Source organism: Grampus griseus, assembly GCF_964374135.1.
Source record: "Grampus griseus genome assembly, chromosome: 11".
Taxonomy (NCBI): domain Eukaryota; kingdom Metazoa; phylum Chordata; class Mammalia; order Artiodactyla; family Delphinidae; genus Grampus; species Grampus griseus.
Window position 1 is genome coordinate 84,937,512 of NC_139005.1, and position 7,977 is coordinate 84,945,488.

Sequence of the window (7,977 nt, forward strand, 5' to 3'; positions counted from 1 at the left end):
ATTTCCTCTTTGATTTCTTCAGTGATCTCTTGGTTATTAGTAACGTATTGTTTAGCCTCCATGTGTTGTTTTTTTTTTTAAAGTTTTTTTCCCTGCAATTCATTTCTAATCTCATAGCATTGTGGTCAGAAAAGATGCTTGATATGATTTCAATTTTCTTAAATTTACTGAGGCTTGATTTGTGACCCAAGATGTGATCTGTCCTGGAGAATGTTCCGTGGGCACTTGAGAAGAAAGTGTAATCTGCTGTTTTTGGATGGAATGTCTTATAAATATCAATTAAATCTATCTGGTGTGTTGTGTCACTTAAAGCCTCTGTTTCCTTATTTATTTTCATTTTGAATGACCTGTCCATTGGTGTAAGTGAGGTGTTAAAGTCCCCCACTATTACTGTGTTACTGTTGATTTCCTCTTTTGTAGCTCTTAGCAGTTGCCTTATGTATTGGGGTGCTCCTGTGTCGGGTGCATATATATTTATAATTGTTATATCTTCTTCTTGGATTGATCCCTTGATCATTATGCAGTGTCCTTCCTTGTCTCTTGTAACATTCTTTATTTTAAAGTCTATTTTATCTGATATGAGTATTGCTACTCCAGCTTTCTTTTGATTTCCATTTGCATGGAATATCTTTTTCCATCCCCTTACTGTCAGTCTGTATGTGTCCCCTAGGTCTGAAGTGGGTCTCTTGTAGACAGCATATATATGGGTCTTGGTTTTGTATCCATTCAGCAAGCCTGTGTCTTTTGGTTGGAGCATTTAATCCATTCACGTTTAAGGTAATTATCAATATGTATGTTCCTATGACGATTTTCTTAATTGTTTTGGGTTTGTTTTTGTAGGTCCTTTTCTTCTCTTATGTTTCCCACTTAGAGAAGTTCCTTTAGCATTTGTTGTAGAGCTGGTTTGGTGGTGCTGAATTCTCTTAGCTTTTGCTTGTCTGTAAAGCTTTTGATTTCTCCATCCAATCTGAATGAGATACCTTGCCGGGTAGAGTAATATTGGTTGTAGGTTCTTCCCTTTCATCACTTTAAGTGTATCATGCCATTCCCTTCTGGCTTGTAGAGTTTCTGCTGAGAAATCAGCTGTTAACCTTATGGGAGTTCCCTTGTATGTTATTTGTCATTTTTCCCTTATTGCTTTCAATAATTTTTCTTTGTCTTTATATTTTGCCAATTTGATTACTGTGTGTCTCGGCATGTTTCTCCTTGGGTTTATCCTGTATGGGACTCTCTGTGTTTCCTGGACTTGGGTGGCTATTTCCTTTCCCATGTTAGGGAAGTTTTCTACTATAATCTCTTCAGATATTTTCTTGGGTCCTTTCTCTCTCTCTTCTCCTTCTGGGACCCCTATAATGCGAATGTTGTTGTGTTTAATGTTGTCCCAGAGGTCTCTTAGGCTGTCTTCATTTCTTTTCATTCTTTTTTCTTTATTCTGTTCTGTGGCAGTGAATTCCACCATTTTGTCTTCCAGGTCACTTATCCGTTCTTCTGCCTCAGTTATTCTGCTATTGATTCCTTCTAGTGTAGTTTTCATTTCACTTATTGTATTGTTCATCTCTGTTTGTTTGTTCTTTCATTCTTCTAGATCTTTGTTAAACATTTCTTGCATCTTCTTGATCTTTGCCTCCATTGTTTTTCCGAGGTCCTGGATCATCTTCACTATCATTATTCTGAATTCTTTCTCTGGAAGGTTGCCTATCTCCACTTCATTTAGTTATTTTTCTGTGGTTTTATCTTGTTGCTTCATCTGGTACATAGCCCTCTGCCTTTTCATCTTGTTTATCTTTCTGTGAATGTGGTTTTTGTTCCACAGGCTGCAAGATTGTAGTTCTTGCTTCTGCTGTCTGCCCTCTGGTGGATGAGGCTATATAAGAGGCTTATGCGAGTTTCCTGATGGTAGGGACTGGTGGTAGGTAGAGCTGGCTGTTGCTCTGGTGGGAGGAGCTCAGTAAAACTTTAATCCGCTAGACTGCTGATGGGTGGGGCTGGGTTCCCTCCCTTTTGGTTGTTTGGCCTGAGATGACCTAATACTGGAACCTACCTGGGCTCTTTGTTGGGGCTAATGGCAGACTCTGGGAGGGCTCACGCCAAGGAGTCCTTCCCAGAACTTCTGCTGCCAGTGTCCTTGTCCCCACGGTGAGCCAAAGCCAGCCCCTGCCTCTGCAGGAGACCCTCCAACAGCAGCAGGTAGGTCTGGTTCTGTCTCCCCTGGGGTCATTGCTCTTTGCCCTGGGTCCCAGTGTGCACACTACTTTGTGTGTGCCCTCCAAGAGTGGAGTCTCTGTTTCCCCCAGTCCTGTCAAAGTCCTGCAATCGATTCCCACTAGGCTTCAAAGTCTGATTCTCTAGGAATTCCTCCTCCCATTGCTGGACCCCCAGGTTGGAAAGCCTGACGTGGGGCTCAGAACCTTCACTCCAGTGGGTGGACTTCTGTGGTATAAGTGTTCTCCAGTCTGTGAGTCACCCACCCAGCAGTAATGGGATTTGATTTTACTGTGATTGTGCCCCTCCTACCGTCTCATTGTGGCTTCTCCTTTGTCTTTGGATGTGGGGTATCATTTTGGTGAGTTCCAGTGTTTTCCTGTTGATGATTGTCCGGCAGCTAGTTGTGATTCTGGTGTTCTCACAAGAGGGAGTGAGAGCACGTCCTTCTACTCTGCCATCTTGGTTCCAATCTGGAATGCACGTTTATTTTTGAATTATGGTTTTCTCCAGGTAAGTCTGTGACCCATTTTGAGCTAAACGTTTTGTATGGTCTGAGGTGTGCACCCCAGTCTTGTTTTGTTTGCATATGCCTATCCAATTGTTCTAGCACCATTCGTTGAAAAGACTGTGCTTTCTCCACTGAAAGCATACCTTTGTGGAAAATCTGCTGACCAGTTGTCTATGTATGTATGTGTCTATTTCTGGACTCTATTATTTTCCTTTGATATATTGTTGTCTATCATTATACCACACTGTCTTGATTACTGTTGACTTATATTAAAAATCAGGTAGTGTTAGTCCTCCAATTTTGTTCTTTGTTCTTTCTTTCTCTTTTTTTGTTATATTCACTAGTTTATTTTTTTAGATTCCACATATAAGTGATATCATACTGTTCTTTCTTTTTAAAGAGTTGTTTTGGCTATTCTAGATCTTTGCCTTTCCATATGACTTTTAGAATCATCTTGTCAATTTCTACAAAAAAGCCTACTAGGATTTTGATTGCCGTAATATTCAATCTGTGATCATCTTCACAATATTTAGTCTTCTGACCTATGAACACAATGTATCTCTCCACTTATTTAGGTCTTACTTAATTTCTCTCAGCAATATTTTTGTAATTTTCGGGAAACATCCTTTATCAGATTTATCCCTAAGTATTTCATATTTTTTGATGCTATTGTAAATGGTGTTTTTTCTGATGGCTTGTTGGTAATATATAGAATACAATTGATTGTCCTATATTCATCTTTTCTCCTGCAGCTTTGTTAAACTCACTTATTCTAGTACCTTTTTTGTAGGTTTCATAGGATTGTTTACATTAAACCATAAAATGAACTCTTAATAAATACAGTAAGTTTTTTATAGATGTCATTTATCAAGTTGAGGAAGTTCCCTTCTGTTCTAGATTGCTTAAAGGTTTTTTTTGTTTTTTTTTTTTTAAGAAGATGTTGGGCGTAGGAGTTTATTAATTAATTAATTTATTTTTGCTGTGTTGCATCTTCATTTCTGTGTGAGGGCTTTCTTTAGTTGTGGCAAGCGGGGGCCACTCTTCATCGCGGTGCGCAGGCCTCTCACTATGGCGGCCTCTCCCGTTGCGGAGCACAGGCTCCAGACGCGCAGGCTCAGTAGTTGTGGCTCACGGGCCTAGTTGCTCCACGGCATGTGGGATCCTCCCAGACCAGGGCTCAAACCCGTGTCCCCTGCATTAGCAGGCAGATTCTCAACCACTGCGCCACCAGGGAAGCCCTTTTGTTTTTTTTTTTTTATCAGAAATGGATGTTGAATTTTGTCAAATCCTTATCTGTATCTATTAAGGTGGTCATAAGGGCTTTTGAAAAATTTGTTAATGTGATAAATCATATAGAATGATTTTTTTCAAACATTAAGTCAACCTTATATTAGAGTCGCTCCTCCATATCCGTGGGTTCCACAACCAGGAATTCAAGCAACCTCAGATTGAAAATATTAACAAAATCCGGAGAGTTCCAAAAAGCAAAACTTGAATTTGCTGCACTCTGGCAGCTATTTATATAGTATTTACATTGTATTTACAAGTATTTACATAGCATTTACATTCTATTAGATAATTGTAAGTAATCTAGAGATGATTTAAAGTATATAGGAGAATGTAAATAGGTTATATGCAAATACTATGACATTTTATATAAGGGACTTGAGCACCCATGGATTTTTGGTATCCACAGGGGGGTCCTGAAACCAATTCTCCATGGATACCAAGGGATGACTGTACTTGGATAAATTCCACTTAGTTGTGATGTATTATCCTTGTTATATATTGTTGGGTTTGATTTGCTCAATTTTGTTCAGAACTTTTACATCTCTGTTCATGATAGATACTGGTTTGCAGTCTCTTTTCCTGTAGCATCTTTGTCCGCTTTTGGTGACAGGGTAATGTTGGTCTCATGAAATAAGTTAGAAAATATTCCCTCCCTTTTCAAATTCTGGAAGAGTCTGGCAGAACTGGTATTATTTCTTCCTTAAATGTCTGCTGGAATTCACCAGTAAAACGATTTGGGCCTGTAGTTTTCTTTGTGGGGAGGTTTTTAACTACAAATTCAATTTCTTTGATATGGGGCTGTTCAGGTTATCTATTTATCCTGACTGGTCTTCAGTAGTTTGTGTCTTTAAGGAATTTGTGCATTTCATCAAAGTTGCTGAATTTATAGAAATAGAGTTGTTCAACATAGTCCCTTATTATTTCTTCATACATGTAGAATGTATAGTTATGTCACTTATTTCATTATTACATTGTTAATTTGTGTCTTCTCTCCTTTTCTTTCCTGTTAAATCTGGTTAGCAGTTTATCAGTTTTATTGATCTTCTCAAAGTACAACTTTTGGTGTCATTGATTCTCTATTGTTTTTCTGTTCTCGATTTCACTGATTTTACACTCTATATTTTCTTTCTTTTGTTACTTTTTTAAAAAGATTTATATATTATTTATGTTATTTATTTTTTTGGCTGCATCGGGTCTTAGTTGTGGCACGCAGGATCTGTGTTGAGGCATGAAGGACCTTTCATTGTGGCACGTGGGCTTCTCTCTAGTTGTGGCATGTGGGTTTTCTCTTCTCTAGTTGTGGCGCACAGGCTCCAGGGTGCGTGGGCTCTGTAGTTTGCGGCACGCAGGCTCTCTAGTTGAGGCATGCAAGCTCGGTAGTTGTGGCATGTGGGCCTAGTTGCCCCGTGGCATGTGGGATCCTAGTTCCCTGACCAGGGATCAAACCCACGTCCCCTGCATTGTAAGGCGGATTCTTTACCACTGGACCACCAGGGAAGTCCCTCTTTTGTTTACTTTGAGTTGAATTTGCTCTTCATTCTCTAGTTTCTTAAGATGGAAACTGAGGTCACTTTTTAAAATTAATTAATTATTTATTTTTGGCCGTGTTGGGTCTTCGTTTTTGAGCGCAGGCTTTCTCTAGTTGCAGCGAGTAGGGGCTACTCTTCATTGCAGTGCATGGGCTTCTCATTGTGTTGGCTTCTCTTGTTGCGGAGCACGGGCTCTAGGCATGCAGGCTTCAGTAGTTGTGGCTTGCGGTCTCTAGAGTGCAGGCTCAGTAGTTGTGGCACACGGGCTTAGTTGCTCCACAGCATGTGGGATCTTCCCGGGCCAGGGCTCGAACCCATGTCCCCTGCATTGGCAGGTGGATTCTTAACCACTGAGCCACCAGGGAAGTCCAGAAGCTGAGGTTATTGATTTGAGACATTTCTTCTTTGCTAACACAGGCATTTAATGCTATAAACATATGATGACCAGCTCTTTGGGCTTTGAATAGCCTTCTGTCTGAAGCCCTCCTTCCTCCTCATGCTCTGCTAAGGCTCACATATAGCTCTGAGAGGGTGGACTCTGGAGCCAGGTTGCCCTGGCAATATTCTTGACTCTGCCACTTAGCAGTTGTGTGAACTTGCACAAGTTATTTAACCTCGCTGTCAGTTTCTTTGTCTGCAAAATATAGATAATAATAGTTACTACCTCTAATGGTTAATTTTATGTGGCAACTTAGGCATGTTGCCCAGATACATGGTCAAACATTATTCTGGATGTTGCTGTGAGGATGTTTTTGGATGAGATTAACATTTAAATCAGTGGACTTTGAGTAAAGCAGATTGCCCTCCATAATGTGGGTGGGCCTCATCCAATCAGTTGATGGCTTGAACAGAACAAAAGATCTCCCTGAATAAGAAGGAATTCTCAAGCAGATGGCCTTCTGATTTGAACTGGAGCATTGGCTTTTCCTGGTTCTCCAGCCTGATAGCCTTCAAACTTGAGCTGTGGCATCGGTTCATAGGGTTCTCCTGAGAATTAAAAGAATTAATATATGCAAAGCACTTACAACAGTGCATGGTACATAGTCAGTAAATGTAAGCTGCTGTATTACCATCATTATTATCACCATTGTTATTGTTATGAATGTAACTGTTGTCATCCATTCTCCTTGTTGCTATGAGCTGTTGGCCTCCAAGGCCCCCATATTCAACAGAGACACTGGCACATTATTTAATCTTCCTCTTTAACACCTGTCAACAGGACCAACTACATAATTTGCAGACCCCAGTTCAAAGTAAAAATGCAGACCCCTCATTAAATAATTATTTAAGAATTTCAAGATGGCAGTAGCAGAGCATTAAATTAACTAACTATGGGGCCCTTATAAGAGTAGGGCCCTATTCGACTACACAGATCACACACCCATAAAGCTGGCCCTGCTTGCCAGCATCAGAAGCGATTTCCTACCCACGACTCTAGCTTCCTACTTCTTGAGCTTCCCACTAGTAACCTTCACTTCTACTTAATTTTCACAATATGCTCGCCTAATTCATGCATTTAAAAATACATACAGGACAGGGAATTCCCTGGCTGTCCAGTGGTTAGGACCCCTAAACTTCCACTGCAAGGGGCACGGGTTCCATCTCTGGTTGGGAAACTAAGATCCTGCAAGCCGTGACATGGCAAAAAAAAAAAAAATACATACAGGAGTACCTCAAAGATGTTGCTTTAAAACTTTTCTGGATTGTGGTCCTGAGTGGTTAGCAAAACCAGAGAGAAAGAGAGGTTGGGCTGTTGTTAATTCATTCACTCAACAAATAATCACTGAATACCGACCATGAGTCAGGTTCTGAGTGACACCTACTTACTAGTAGGCAGAGTATTCGTAGACATTCTGAAAAGTTTAAAAATGTTATAAGTTTCACTTAAGCAATTCATATAATACAAATCAATATTTCTGTATTTACTCATGAAAGCCCTTTCCTGGATCCTAGAATGAAGAAGACACAAGTGGCACAGAGCCTCAGCCATTTCCCAGCTTGTGTATTAATCAGTGAGAAATAAACCTTTGTTGCTGTAAACCACTGAGATTTTGGACTCACAGCATAAAATATGGAAAGCTAACTAATACAGCAGCCATGTGTCCCATCAGGCTAACGAAAGAAACAGAATAGCCTATTACCATTAAGAGTTATTTAATGAAGTCCTTGTACAAAAACCGGCGATTAACTTGAGAACTAAAGAAACAAAACCCAGCTTTAACAGCCAGCGAGAATAAAAGAGAGGTTAGTCCGGAAGGTTGTTACACGAGGAGGTGATGCTTGAGTGCCATCTACTCTCACAGAGTTTAAACTTTTATATTTTTACATATTAAAAGTAAAGCAGAGAACGGTTTACGTAAAGTTCCACATTTTACAAAGCTGTTTTACAATCACCCTCATTTTACAGATTAGGAAAGTGAGGCCCAATATGGTACAGCGGCCAGG